The following is a 14,293-nucleotide window of genomic DNA, read 5'->3' on the forward strand; positions in this document are numbered from 1 at the left end:
CAATTAGTGTCGGAAGAACTTATTTCTAAATCGGATATTTACCTGTGTAGTCTAAACTTATTTATCCTCCCTAATCAAATTTTAACTTAATTATATGGTCATATATAATTTATCAATTATATACAAAATAGTTTTATATGAGTCTCTTTTAATTGTAGCCCATTAATTTAGTAAATCCCCCAATCACGATACTTTTTTCCTCTCTCTTTGAAATCAACTGTCTTTCTATAAGTTTTTTTTTCTTCTAAAGCTCATAAATTTTTCTAACAATGGCGAAGAAATAGATTAATATATTTTTTATTGATCTGAATTTTTTCATGGCTGGAGTTTTGATCCTGGGCTTCCCCTTTTCTTATTGGAGTTCAGATGGCGGGCTAGTAGCAGATGAATATTAATCAATAAATTTTGAAGGTGTTTGACTCTCCACCATTGATAGCCATTAAAAAAGCTTTGAAGCCTTGATTTTAAATTCGGACTTTTAAAAAAATATTATTTGTTTGGATTAGGTGTTATTGCAAACGATTAGAAATATTCTATAGAGTTTATATCTCGATTTTGAGGGTATTTGATGAGGATTAGATTAGATTTGACTAGATTTTTATATTAAAATTCGAAGAAGATGCAGCAGAACGCACCACACACAAAATATATATTTATATATTGTATAAAATTTGTGCGAAAATTATATTTAAGTTGTATGATATTGTAATTATATCTAACTGGGCAAGGCTAATGTATGAAAGTTGTAGATAAGTTGTATATTATATAATTAGTTGTATGAAATTAAATTTATTTTTATTATGTATGTTGTTATAGATATATCAATTTTTGTATTAAATTTGTACCCCGCCGTACCATACATTATTCTTTTCTTAAAATAGGTTATTATGGCCAGGGGCGGATCCACATGGTTACAAGCGGTGTCACGTGACACCACTTCGTAAAAAATAATTTACTAAATACATCTTAAATGAAAAATTAAAAACGATATAGAAGCTTAAATATTATTACAGTGAGACCACTTGTCAAGGTGAGGTTCTCCAGCCCGCTGGCAGCGTAGTTCATTAGCTTAGTGCGTGTCGCTGGTTCGAGTCTGCATTAATTTTAATAACTTTTCTTACTTTTTCGTCAATAAGTAAGCAAATGATACTATGTGATTTGACCAGATATTTGTTTTCTTTTTATAATTAAGGAAACTTCATTATTAAGGAAAAATATATAAAATCAAGAAAAAGAATTTAATTTTTTTTAATAGTATTCTAAATGTTTTACATACCATATGAAAAAGAATTTAAATGTGTTTTAATAGTATTCTAAATATTTTACACACCATATGTTTCTCCGAGTGCGTGTAATTAAGATAGTTTATTCGCCGAATTTGATGTTATAAATTTGTTTACTTTCTTAAGTGTGACACCGCTTATACAAAATCCTACGTACACCACTGATTATGGCAAATAGAGAGAAGATTTGCGCTAATTATGGCTTAAAATCGGTAACACACAACTGGAAGGAGTCTTATTTTGATAGAAGGACAATTTGAACTTTGTTCCCTTTAGTTATGCCGTTTTCAATCAAAAAATCTCCTAATTTAAGGCACTAATAATGAATTATATAAAAATTGTAAGAAAAACTTGTTCAGAATGGGTAATATACTAAATTTGGACAATTTTAGTAAATGAGTTTCAAAATTCGCAAACTATTATGTCTCTACTCGAAAGGTAAAACAATGAAGAAAAAAAAAGAACTTAAAGAAAAAGTCACTTGTCGTACTGTAATTAAAAATCTAGCTACTTCGTTCAATGTAGATGTTGTTGGCAATCTTTAGCATTTAAAGCTGAAATAATCCAGGCTTAGATAGAAAATCTCTCTGCTTACCGTTTAATGCTCCAACAAATTTATTTTCCAATACTCGAGCCATGATCTTTCTCATCGCATACTCCTTATTTACTCTCTGAAATAAGGAGTTTTTTTTTTTTTTTTTGGGGGGGGGGGGGGGGGGACTAAGTGCGTGCTGTGGTATGATAAATGACTTTAGGCATGCTTTATCTGCAGCAATATATTTAGCAACTTGACTTTATAGCACACTGGCCTAGTATGTGTAGCTTTTCTGTCTTGTTTATTCTTTACTCTTTAAATCTTAAATCTTGTATAGTAGAGAGGTGATCAAATTGTTAAGGTAAAATGATAAGATGAAGAAAATCTGCGTGTAGGTTCATCAAGTGGTCGTGCCGGAGTGGTTATCGGGCATGACTAGAAATCATGTGGGCTCTGCCCGCGCAGGTTCGAATCCTGCCGACCACGTTAATTATATTTTGTATCAGAAAAAATTAGAGTTTCAGCTAATTACACGTTAATTATATTTTGTATCAGAAAAAAAAGGGCGTGACTCTCAATTAGAGTTTCAGCTATATATTAGTCGATCCTATATAGATTAACCTTTTTACAGGTGTCATTTTTTACTTAAGGTGTGAACTGCTTAATGTCTAATTGCTCATAACCTTGTCGTCTTTCGGCGTGCAGACAAGAATCGGACCTTTTATCTGCAAATTGGTGGGAATCTGTCAAAGCAAATTTGCCTTTGTTAAAGGATAACATAATGTTGCAATTTTAATGTCTAGTTTCCGGATTAAAAAAAAAAAGCATGATCACTCATATTAGCATTAGTTTCCTCCTTTTCGGCTGTGATCGTGTTAGATTTCATAGACATCAAATGTTGTATAACTAAGCGAGCATAGCTGACATCAAATCGTACAATTTCCAATTAATTAATGTCGCAAATATTTGATTGGAAATATGATAAGTGGTGGTAAAGGCTCTAGTTTTTACCTTCACTTCATTGGGTAGAAAATTGGCCGAAATTTTGCCATTTTTTTCCGGTACATATTAAAAGCAAGACAACTAGAACCAGAGCCACGATTCTTTGACGTAGGAAAAGCAATTGAGCTTCCACATGGGGTGCATTCTTAGTTTCTTGCAGATTAGTTTTCCTTTAGTCCTTTCTTTTTCTATTTCTATTTCAAATGGGGCAGGGGGTGGGGTTCAGATTTTGGGAGGCATGTTATATTGCCTTCAATTTTTTTTTAGTATATATTTCCTTTAATTACTTAAGGTGGGGTCCATTATTTTATTGGATAATGTATGTTAATCCTAGCTAACTAAATGATTAAAATAAAATAAATTACGGCAGCTATGGGATTTATATTTACTTTTAGCCACGATAAACGGTTATGAATACTCTCATCTTTTCACTTTTCTATGATCAGATAACTACTGATAATCAAATGCTAAAAAAGGACGCCTAAGATATAGACACAAAGATATATGGAAGACGCAAAAGGTATATTGAATTTCTTTAGTTATATGCATTACCTGCAGCAGTACTATATGTAGCAACTTGACTTTATATAGCTACCTGGCCTAGTAGTATATGTAGCTTTTCTATCTTGTTTTTTCTTGATCTCTTCATCTTATATCTTATATAGTGCACATATCAAGTTGAGAATTTCAGCAAGTGGTCGATGCTTAACAGATAATTGACCTTTAATTTTGCACGTGCTACTAATGGAAATTTGCTCATGAACTTTTACGTCTTGAGACATGTAGACAAGACTTGGACTTCTTATCTGCACGTTGGTGGAATTTGTTAAAGCACTTTTGCCTTTCTTAAAAAATAGTTAATTATGGAGTTGTAGTTTTAATGAAATTCGAGTATCTGGATAAATAATGTACCTGGTTTGAATGGTTATGAGTTATGACACATATAGGCGTTGATCTCCTCCTACTCGTCTACAATCGACTTATTCATATTCCAGTCAGATTACGTACAAATATATGTTTCATCAACTAGGCAAGTTTAGTTAACACGAAATCGTTTTATTTCCAAATAATTAATGAGGCTAATATTTTGAAAGGAATAGATTATAAACGGAGGCTAATTTCTTGATGGCTAGTTTCACAGACAAATTGTAGAAGTTTTTGGTAATATCCGCATCCAGTCACCTTTGCCCTTTCGTACTATACAAATGGGAGAAATGTGATTAACGAGTCCTTCCAATGCTTATTAAACACACTCTCTTAACCAAAGCCAATTATTTAAGCAATACCTGCCCATATTATATTGACTTAAATTCTTTATTCTCTAGCTAAAAATATCGTTTAGCATGGTTTTTAATTTTAATTTTACATGGTTCTATTTCTTTCAGAAATGGATAGATGAACCTCTAGCGTTAAAATTGAATAATGTTAGGGACATTTGTAATCCGATAATATCATGCTACAATCGGAGTGACTCAAGTTGTCACATAAGGTCTTAAGCTTCAATTTTCAGGGTGGCTATTTGCAAGTTTAAGTTTTCAGACCACAAATTATATGGGATTAGAAAAATATGAACATATTCTTTAACAAGAAAAAGAATAAAGAGAAAGGAAAAACAATTGAGATCCAGGTTTATTCTGCTCAAAAAACAATTGAGATCCAGGTTTATTCTGCTCAATCTTGAGTTAACTGGGTGTGTGATCAGGCTCAACTCTAGTCCTAAAAAGGATAAGCGATCGCTGCAAATATAATCCGGTCTAAAAATCCGGAATCGAATCCCATAGAGAATTAAAGTTTAGCTACAACTGTTCACTATCACCAAGAAGATAAGTTCGAACAATTTCTAAGTTATAAATATGAAAATTCTTATGTCTAACTAATTAACGAACAAATTAAAGGAGTGAATTAACAACTAAAAATACTAAGGGTTAGAGACACGATTAAGGAGGTCTAGAGTTATGATTTTCCCCATTATCGGAATCCTTCCCACTACGTATCCTATAATTTTGCCTAATTATTCTCTACTGATCGTGAGCATTTTAGGTGTCGTAATTCTCTCCCGAGCAACTACAACAATTTACTAGACATATTCTCCCGAACTACGCTAGCTAGCACAATCTCACTGCTCACTATGACAACGTCAAGGCTTTGTTATTCCTAAACCCACCTTTAAACCTGCATTATTAATTCTTCATATACGTTAGGAGTGATGTTGTTCAACAACTACCTAAATATGTACCATTTCCCAAATAATACATAATAAATAGGTACAATCAATTGATGTCCATTCAATCAACAAAAATAAACACGTAGTTGAACAAGTAAAGAAATTCAAAAGCTAAATTATATTCAAACTTAACAGGAATTCATCCTCTAAAAGGCTCCATCAAAACCCTAGGTAACGTATCTATTCATAACAATATGCAAAACTATAACACTAGAATTCATAACCAATAATGGAAATAGAGTAAGAAAGGGGAAAATGTGGAGTTGAATCCTTCTCCTTGCTCCAAGTGTGTTCTTGCCTCCAAAAGTATTGTGTAACCCTAAAGTAGTGTCTCCTCCTCCAAAGTTCTGTAAAAATTATGTTTAGCGTGTATTTATATGACCTAAGTAGGGTGGAGGGTAGTCCAATACAATCCAATCTCGGATAGGAGAGCTGGAATACGTGTCTACCTTCGCGCGTCACGCACCCATTGACGCGGACTCAGCTTTTGCAAATTCTCAGTTCGCGAAGCGATCCGTGCCTTTGCATCACTTCGCTGTTTTGTGCCTTCAGGTTTCTCCTTTTTTGCGTTCGTTTTCGTGCCATGCACAAGATTGGACGAGCTCCCAATTCTTTCCATCTCTTTCTTTTTGTGTCAAATTGTCATCTTTTGATCATTTATCATCCAAACTCGTTGCTACACATAAGAAACACATAATGAGCATATTTTACTTCACAAACTATGTAATCTCTCGCGACTCACACAAGAATTAATATGCAAATATACTAAAAAATATGCACTTTTCATCATTTATTATCACCCCATACTTAACCTCTTGCTCGTCCTCGAGCAACTTAAAATTAAGCGCATAGGCAAGAAAGATCTTTCAAAATATACTCAAGCATCACACCAATGACAATGGTCTATATCAACGCTTAGAACCCACCATATGCGCTCTTCATACATTTCCTCAAGTTCTAAACTCATGCCAAAATTATTTAAAATATTTGTGTGACTCTTCTAACATCCTAAACTCAAAAATTGACTCCACTACATTCCTCTTCGTGACTTGATTCTTGTACAAACTAAAGATACGAGTTCCGTACCAATCCGTTATAACGCATGTGCTCTCACCAACAAAACAAAGAGAGTAATCAGTCCGCACACTCAAATATGAAGTCAAGTATAATTTAAGGACTCGCAGAATGAAAGAATTTACTCACTCTCGCAAAGAAACTCATGTGGCCCCAAAGCTCGTACTATAGACTTGCCCGTAATGTAAGTCTCTACTAATTTAAGCTCGCAAAGTCTAGAATCAATTAGGTCTTCATGGGTTGTAATGTAGGTTAAAGGACGGGTAGGATAGATATGGATTATAGTGACTAACAATCGTAAGTACTTTTAATACAATACACTTTAACTTTTAAGCACATCTTCTTCATGATCACTCAACATATCACTACGACACCGTAAATAACGTAGCCCGTTGACTTTAAGCACATCTGCATAACCACTGGAACATACCAAAGTGAATTGGATGGATTTTTTTTTGTATTTTTTTTTTGTTCAAAATCTTTTCAACACTCTCCATAAATTGGTATTTCCTGCTAGTAGCTCTCTCTATTCATACAAACACCTTTTGGCCTTTCTATGATTCCACTCAAAAAGTACCCAATCTCTTTTTCTTCACTTCTAACGATTTAAGTGCTTTCGGAGGTAAAGGTTCAACAAGATTTGATTAAGAACAAAAGGGTTTCGTCTTGTAATGTGGGTACAAAAGAAAAGTTTACAGGCTCAAACGGGCTAACAAAGGATAATATTTGTCATTGGTAGACAAATAGACTGAATGGTCAATAAAAGAAACGCCTATCATTTTCTAAACTCACAAGACTTAATCATTTTACTTCGAGTCACACGCGGGGCAAGTTCTAGACTAACAAGGGATAGCAGAGTACAACCAAAATCTCACCTCACACAATGCACATGACTTATTCAGGACGGCGTAGACTCGACTCTCAAGTTAAAGCAACCAGCACAGTCATAATATAATTCAATCACGTAGGATGTACATAATAGGAGTCAAAAGATGAGCCCAAATGTCAGAATAAGTCACATATACTCTCAAGGCATATAGTCACAAGACTCAAGAAGAAAGTACTCAGCACTAATGCTCCAACTCTAAGCCCCAACATAAAACATGTCAAAACGCATAGATACTCAAGTTCTTCCCATTCCATTATCAATTCAAAAAGAAAAAATAATGAACTTTTTTGTTTTTTTGTATTTTTCTTTGGACTTTAAACCCTCAAGAAAACTGTCTAGGAGGTTCATTGTTGAGAAAAGACCAAATTATGTTTTGAGAATTCTACCTATAAGAAAAAAAACTACTACCTGGTTTAATGAGTTATCCCTTGGAAAAGATTCGTGACCATAAGAACAATCAAGAGGGATTATTTCTACCTAATTTTATTTATTTATTTAATTTTTGATTTTTTCCAACACACATAAAATAATACAACTAAAATAGCATAGAAAATTACTCAAATAGTCTCTTCACCCCACACTTAAAATTATGTATTATTCCCAATGCACACTCATAAATACAAGAGGGTAAAAGAAACTCCCTGGTAGGCCAAAGGCCGAAGTATTAACAGCTCATGGAATGCTTAGACTTCTCCCAAATTTGGTTCTTTGTGCGGGCACCCCACACTTAATTCTAACCATCCCACTTGCTTTTGCTTTCTTCCAATGGCTTTGCTTCTTATGATCCTAGAAAATAAAAAATGACACTACAAAAATAAGACAATAAAATAAAAATTAAAAATAAAAATAAAAGAAAGAAGTCTTGGTTGCCTCCCAACAAGCGCTTGATTTAACGTCGCGGCATGACGCGAATCACTTTTTGCCTCCACCTTGAGTATATGAATTGAACCCCAAGTTTTGCTTCATGTTTATGATTATGCTCCTGGGGCGGTTTAAATTCTTACGAGCTAAAAATTAAATAAATTCTCATGCACTTTTTGGCTCTCCACTGAGGAGTGTCACCTTGCCTAGACGACCTTGAAAATTTTAAATTATAAGGCTCATCTACCTCTTCCCTGGATTCCTTTTTTATGCTCGTAAAGATCCATTCTCATTTCACCATCCGATCATAATGTAGAGAAATATTTGGAAAGAGGTCCAGCATGCTCAAATACATGAACTTCAAGATTTTCGACATCCTCAAATCCAATCACACTAGAGTCAACTAAATTTTTATACTTATTGTCCTTGGTTACCTCTAATATTACTTCTTCAATATCGGCATCCTCAAATTATAGATGGTTAGAGTGTTGGGGTTCTACTTTGGACCCCTCCATTGGCACATTAATTTCCATCTCTAATGCACACTGCTCCGGGCTACAATCCATAATATTAACATATTGAGCATTAAAAGTTTCGACTAGTTGACTCACTTGAGCCTCCAAGTTGCGAATAGTTGCATCTTGCCTTTGTACCCGCCATTGTGTCTCATTATTTATTTTCACAAGGTACCTTAGCATATCTTTGATCTCTTTCAGGCCGTCATCCCCATGTTCTTTGTTCCTGTTAACCTCACAATTACAATTAGAACAATCATAGTAAGGGGTTGGGGGGGGGATAAGAAATATAAGTACAATCATAAAAGTGACCATCTTGATCCCACACATATCACTCACATTCCACACATAAGATTGAGTTGGTGCGCATAACTCGCTCTCGGAAATATTTTGATAATTTTACCACGGGTGGTTTCCTCCACAATATACATAAGGAGGATCAAAAGTAGAAGTAGCAACATCAAAACTATCATAATTCCAAGATTCCATGTTTCTCAAATCAACAAGTAAAACAAAAATAAAAAAAATTAAATACTAGAAAACAAAATAAAATTTCAAACTTGAAACCTAGCAATATGTAAACTTACAATTACACTGTTAGTTCCCCGGCAACGGCACCAAAATTCGATCACGCCCAACTCTAGTCCTAAAAAGGATAAGCGGTCGCTGCAAGTATAATCCGGTCTAGAAGTCCGGAGTCGAATCCCACAGAGAACTAAGGTTTAGCTACAACTATTCACTATCACCAAGAAGACAAGTTCGAACAATTTCTAAGTTATAAATATGAAAATTCTTATGTCTAACTAATTTACTAACAAATTAAAGGAGTGAATTAACATCTAAAGATACTAAGGGTTTTAGACAAGATTAAGGAGGTCTAGAGTTATGATTTTCCCAATTGTTAAAATCCTTCTCGCTGCGTCTCCTATAATTTTTCCTAATTATTATCTACTGATTGTGAGCACTTTATATTTCTTAATTCTCTCCCGGAAAACTACAATAATTTACTGGACATATTCTTCCGAACTACGCTAGCTGGCACAATTTCATCGATCACTATGACCACGTCAAGACTTTGTTATTCCTAAACCCACATTTAAACCCGCCGTATTGATTCCTCATATACGTTAGGAGTGACATTATTCAACAACTACCTAAATATGTACCATTTCCCAAGCAATGCATAATAAATAGGCACAATCAATTGATGGGCATTCAACCAACATAAATAAGCACGTAATTGAGCAAGTATAAAAATTCAAAAACTAAATTATATTCAAACTTAACATGAATTTATCCTCCAAAAGGTTCCATCAAAATCCTAGATAACAAATAGCTATTCATAATAGTATGAAAAAATATAATACTATAACTCATAACCAATAATGGAAATAGAGGAAGAAAGAGGAAAAAACGTGGAGTTGAATCCTTCTCCTTGCTTTAAGTGTGTTCTTGCTTCAAAAGGTGTTGTGTAACCCTAAAGTAGTGTCTCCTCCTCCAAAGTTCTGTAAAAATCATGTTTAACATGTATTTATATGACCTAAGTAGGGTGGAGGGTCGTCCAATACAATCGAATCTCGGATAGGAGAGCTGGAATCCGGGTCTGCCTTCGCATATTGCGCGCCCATGGGCGCGGACTCAGCTTTTGCAATTTTTTAGTTCGCGGATCCGTGCCTTCGCATCACTTCGCTATTTTGTGCCTTAAGTTTTCTCCTTTTTCTCATTCCTACACATAGAAACACATAACACGCATATTTCACTTCACAAATCATGTAATCTCCCACGACTCACAAAAGAATTAATATGCAAACTAAAAAATAAGCACTTTTCATCATTTATTCGTGTGCTATGTAAGGGGTTGAGGGAGAATAAGAAATATAAGTACTGTGAGCACGTATTTTTGCCCTATATGAATTACTCTCATAAATTCAAAACAAAATAATTTCCTTTCATTATTTGCAATTTTTGTAGATTTTGTGGCATTTTCTTATAATTGTTTGCATTGGTCTGTGCATTTTTATTTTTGTTTAATTAATAAAAAATACAAAAATATGTTGCATCTGCATTTAGGGTTTAATTTTATATTTTTTTACATTAATTAGTAAATTAGTTTGTTTTATAAGATATGAAAAATCACAAAAATAGTTTATTTTGCACTTTTTATTTTTAATTTCGAACTTTGGCAGTTTTCCTTGAATTTGGTTTTTAATTATTTGTGATAAATTTTATTTAAAGTTAATTAATGTAATAGCATAATCTGATTAGTGATTAATTTAGGTTTATTTTTATTTTTAAATTTAAAAGAATTTTGGAAAAAAAAAAAAGAAGAAGAAAGGGATTGGAAATAAGAAAAGGGGTGTTTTGGGCTAACATTGACAAGCCCAAATGCTCCCCCCATTAGCTCGTCCAAGCCAGGCCCAAGGTCCTTTGTCTTACCCGGTTCAAGTAGTCCATCACCCAGGCCGTTGAAACGACGTCGTTTCGAGTTCAGTTTGCCTTAACAAATCCTGGCCCTTCATCTTGCTTCATCCGACGGTCCATAACATATATCTCAATCACATAAGAGTGTCTGAAACTTCAGAAGACACTCAGTTCATCCAAACACTCCTGTACTTCGTCTCCTCCATGTCAAAACCCTAATTCCCCATTGTTACCGGCGATACAGCTCCAAATCGCCACCAAATCTCGACCACATAATCTCCACAGTCCTTTAAGCACTAAACTACAACCATTTTTCCCCAAATCCCCTCCAATGGTCTTTAATTTCATATCGTAAAAAATGAAACCCTGATTCTTTCCTTACCTCTGTTCCGTCATGCAAGGTCAATGTTATTCGCCAAGCATCGAGATCGTTTCGACCCGAAATGAGTGTTAGATGGTTGTTCTCACGAGAACAACCCGACTAACACTCGTTTTTGATCTAAATCAAACTGGCCGGAGTTTATCAAAGGCGTAGGGTGAGGTATTTCTTCTTTCAGTTTCTCTCTCCTCACTTATCTCTGTGTTTCTTCTTTATTTTGTACATCCTCTTCCCTTCTGTTAGTTTTCTCTGATAAAGTCACTGGGATATTAATATCTTCTTTTGTTTCCTTTCCATCTATTTTCCTTGATTTGTCGATTCTGTTATTGGTTCTCAATTTCTATTTACAAGCAATTTTAGTTTTGTTTTCCATAAAAAAGGAGATAAGAGTCATTGGGTTTCTTTTTGGTTCTGGGCGCCGATTACTGATTTTAGTCATGGCTTAGCTCGAAAGTCAAGCCCAATCTGATGGTTTGTGTTTGATAAATTGATAACAAGTTCACAAAGATTGTTCTAAAATGCCCACAACCTTGTTTCCTTTTCATTCGATTTGGGCTTGACTGTATTGGGCTGTTTAAGCCAGGCCTCACTTGGTGTCTAGATTTACCAGGTCACCTTGACTCACATCTGCTTTGGGTCTGCCAGTAGTTAAAGGGTAAATAACAGGGGTCTTAAAGGGTAATGTAGGGAAATTAGTATATGGAATCTCATTGTAACAGAAAAGGAAGCTTCTAGGAAGTTGGGGAGGGGGCTGTTTTGAAACTCTGATATTTGAACTGAGGATAGTTAAGCAAAACAGAAACTGGCTAGGGATCTCTAAGCTAAAAGCAAATTGAAAAAGGGGCTAAAGGGTAAAAACTAAAATCTGAAAGGTTGCCCTATTGGCTTGCTCATCTCCTTTTCTTGCATTAAAAGGCAGACCCAAGAGACCTAGGAAGAGGAGGATCCAGAAAATTAAAACACGACTAAGAATTTCAGAAAAACTACTGTTCTATTGAACCCCTTCTCTGATTTTTTAGCTTTTAATTTGCTGAAGCCATTTCTGATTCATCTGGTATTGAGATGGATTGAATTTAGCTGTTTTAAGTTTGGACTGAAACCAGCTAAGTTAATACTCGATTGAAGCTGTTTTGTGGACTGGCTGAGCATCATTTTGGTTTAAAACTGGTTCACTGGTTGTTTCCTGCTGTTGATCTTTGTTATTGCTGCTAATCCTTAATCCTTGTTTCCTTCCATCTCCAGGTACATATCCCTGATTTAAGCATGTAAAGAATAGTTCATGAAGTGTTTTGTTGAAGAGAGATGAAGATTATGTTTTCCTTTTATCAGATGTTCTTCCTCTTTAGTTTCTTTCTCAATTTGTAGTGTCAATTTCTTATCTCAGCATGCTTAACGTGAAGATTATGCTTAAGAACTTTGATTCTTAATGCTGGAATTGTAATGGGGCTATTGTTAGAGTTACTGACTTCCATTTGTTCAATTCTCTAGGTTTTGTTATTGATAGAAGTGTCAATTGATTTTAGATCCATGATGTGTTTGTGAGTTCAAATTACAGGAGTATGTTGTTAATTGCAAAGTTACTATAGTTAAAATTGAGCATGCATGTGAAGTGGAATTGGGGGAGATTTATCATGTTAAAGTGCAACAGGTTTGCTGCTGGTAGGGACTCGAACTCGAGTCTGACTCCTTGATTCTGGGCCTGGGCAATATCTGGGCTCTTAAGTCTGGATTGGGCCTGGCTTTTATACATCACATATTCAAATTTAGTTGTGCACAAACCTGAGACTTGGTTTACTGATTTCAGGGGCATTAGCTTAGTGTTGTCCATATTCGCACATAAGTTCTTAAATGTTTAAAGGGTTGTAAGCAGAACTTAAGTTTAAAATCAGATTTGAAACTTGTGAGTTTGGTTTTAATACTTGCACTCATTTTTTTAGAAAGCTTAAGGCCGTGTAGTCTTATTAAATGGTGGGCAATTTGTACACACATTTTAGTAACATAATCGAGATTTTTAAAGCATGTCTTGACCTTGAATGTAATTCTCATATGTGCCGTGAGATTTAATATTTGTTTCAAAGTTAGAAGTTGTATGAATGAATTACTGTTGCGTCAATCTGGCACCAATGTGGTTCTCCCCAAGACCGCATATGCCTAGATCTCCGTTGGGGGTTGAAATTTCATTGCAATTGGGCATTGGGCCTCAAGCCAGGCCCAAGCTTTGAAAAAAATGAGGACGGATTAAGTTTCGCCTAATGCCGGCATTGTGATTAATAATATGAATTTGAGCATCAACTTAGGAATAGTTATAACTCCTTTAAGCTTTATTTTATTATTTTAGTTACTGGAGGCGAGCCAATATTAGATAACGAAAATAACTTATTGCCCTCAAACATCTAGTTTGAATATCCTTTTAAATTGGGGTTGAGGTGCGCCGTGCCAAATAAAATTTTAAATGCATGGCCCTCATTTAATTAATGTGTTTGCTCTTTAGAAATCGAGGTGTGCCATTTAGCAAATTTTTCATGGCCCTCGTAAAGTTAAAAACGCGTAGTTGCTTTAGGCGCGTTATTTGAATAATATTACTTTCCCAAACTCGGGTGTCCATTTCATGTGACCCAAATCCAAATCGTGATAGCGTTGAATAAAATGTGTTTCGGATTGCGGGTGCATTTCATGTGGCACGGTCCAAAGACATATTTTAGACGACGTTAAATTTTCTCTAAAATAAATAAAAGCGGTTGTACATTAAAATGCACGTAGGTTCAGAATGTTTTAAAATCAGATAATAGGCTAATTATAACAGTTGAGCAACCGTGCTAGAACTACGGAATTCGAGAATGCCTAACACCTTCTCCTGGGTTAACAGAATTTCTTACCCTGATTTCTGGTGCACGGACTGTTAAACAGAGTCAAGTTTCCTCGATTCGGGATTCAACCGGTGGCTTAGAACACCATAAATTTTTCAAGTGGCGACTCTGAATTTTAATAAAATAAATCCCGTTTCGATTGTCCTTTAATTGGAAAAACTCCCTATATACACCCTTCCCATGTGTAGGTAAAAAAGGAGGTGTGACAAGTACAATCATGAAAGTGACCATCTTGATCCCACA

General features: G+C 34.9%; 1 non-coding gene across 1 annotated transcript; it reads left to right on the forward strand.

Annotated features, from left to right (window-relative positions):
- The first annotated feature begins 2,222 nt into the window (after positions 1-2,222).
- TRNAS-AGA (transfer RNA serine (anticodon AGA)) lies at positions 2,223-2,304 on the forward strand. Its single transcript has one exon. It is a non-coding gene; the product is annotated as a tRNA-Ser (tRNA).
- Positions 2,305-14,293: the final 11,989 nt, after the last annotated feature.

Source organism: Nicotiana sylvestris, chromosome 2 (genome assembly GCF_000393655.2).
Source record: "Nicotiana sylvestris chromosome 2, ASM39365v2, whole genome shotgun sequence".
Taxonomy (NCBI): domain Eukaryota; kingdom Viridiplantae; phylum Streptophyta; class Magnoliopsida; order Solanales; family Solanaceae; genus Nicotiana; species Nicotiana sylvestris.